A 1,669-nucleotide genomic window follows, 5' to 3' on the forward strand; every position below is an offset into this window, starting at 1 on the left:
TTTTATAAAGATAATAATTAAGTATTCTGTTAGAACTTAATGATTATCTTAATTATATTTTAGATTTTTTATATTTAAAATGAGATGTTTATCATGTATTTGATTATGTTTATCTGCAGTTAGTTACACAAATTCAGATATAGAGCTTTAATAAGTTGTACTTATGCACAATCTACTTGATATCTTGAGTTTTAAGTAATATGCATTAATAAACAGTACTTTACGCATAAACAATGGTTTTTAAAAGTTTTTGTCAAATGTTTTATAATATAGTATAGATAATTTAATTCAAGTTTAATAATGAAATAATTTATTTTTGGTTTAATAATATAACATTTTATAAAGATAATAATTAAGTATTTTGTTAGAACTTAATGATTATCTTAATTATATTTTAGATTTTTTTATAATTAAAATGAGATGTTTATCTTGTATTTGATTATGTTTATCTACAGTTAGTTACACGAATTCAGATATGAAGCTTTAATAAATTGTACTTACGCACAATCTACTTGCAATCTTGAGTTTTAAATAATATGCATTAATAAACAGTACTTTACGCATAAAAAATGGTTTTTAAGAGTTTTTGTTAAATGTTTTATAATATAGTATAGATTTAATTTAGGTTTAATAATATAATTTTTATAAAGATGATAATTAGGTATTCTGTTATAATTTAATGATTATTCTAATTATATTTTAGATTTTTTATATTTAAAATGAGATGTTTATCCTGTATTTGATTATGTTTATTTGTAGTTAGTTACAAGAATTAAAAGATAGAGTTTTAATAAGTTGTACTTAAGCACAATCTACTTGTAATCTTGAATTTTAAGTAATATGCATCAATAAACAGTACTTCATGCATAAAAAATAGTTTTTAAGAGTTTTTGTCAAATGCTTTATATATAGTATAGATATATATGTGTGTGTATATATCTTCATCTACATTCAACTACTTTTATTTATTTATTTTTATCATCATGACCGAAACTTTAACAAATTCATACATCAAAATTATTAATTGTATGTAAAAGTTTGTAAAAATAACTTGAAAGTGATAATAAAAGTAGATTGAATACAACTAAAGTTAATTGAAGGTAGATGGATATATTTTAAAATACTAAAAAAAACCAAGTTAAATTAAAAAGTTAACTTGTATTGTCACTTCACCGGCCATATTTTTTTTTTGGGGGTTGATATCCCCACCCCCTTACGTCATTTATACACCCCCTTCCTCTCACATTCGAACCCCCTCACATTCAACCCCTCTCACATTCAATCAATTTATTTAATATTATAATTTTAAATTACACTTTATACCCTTATAATTATTTAATTAATTTATTTTACACCTTTTACTTTTAAGTTTTTCATTTTGCACCTTTATTAAATTAACATATATAATCGTACATCAACTAAAACATGTTTAAAAAAATACCTTTTTATTTTAACAAGTTACACCATTATAATCGTCTCGTTAATACCTTCGAAATGAGTCCAATATTGAATAGTTTTTGAGTTAATTATATTATTATATATTATATACACTGTRAAAAAATATTTTTAATATTTACGATTTATACTTTTATAGCTATTTATTTATTTTGTGATCTATCATTTATTTTACATCATTATCACATTAAAATACATAATTTTTTATTAACTA

Source organism: Cynara cardunculus (assembly GCF_001531365.2).
Source record: "Cynara cardunculus var. scolymus isolate 2C chromosome LG 11, CcrdV1, whole genome shotgun sequence".
NCBI lineage: Eukaryota > Viridiplantae > Streptophyta > Magnoliopsida > Asterales > Asteraceae > Cynara > Cynara cardunculus.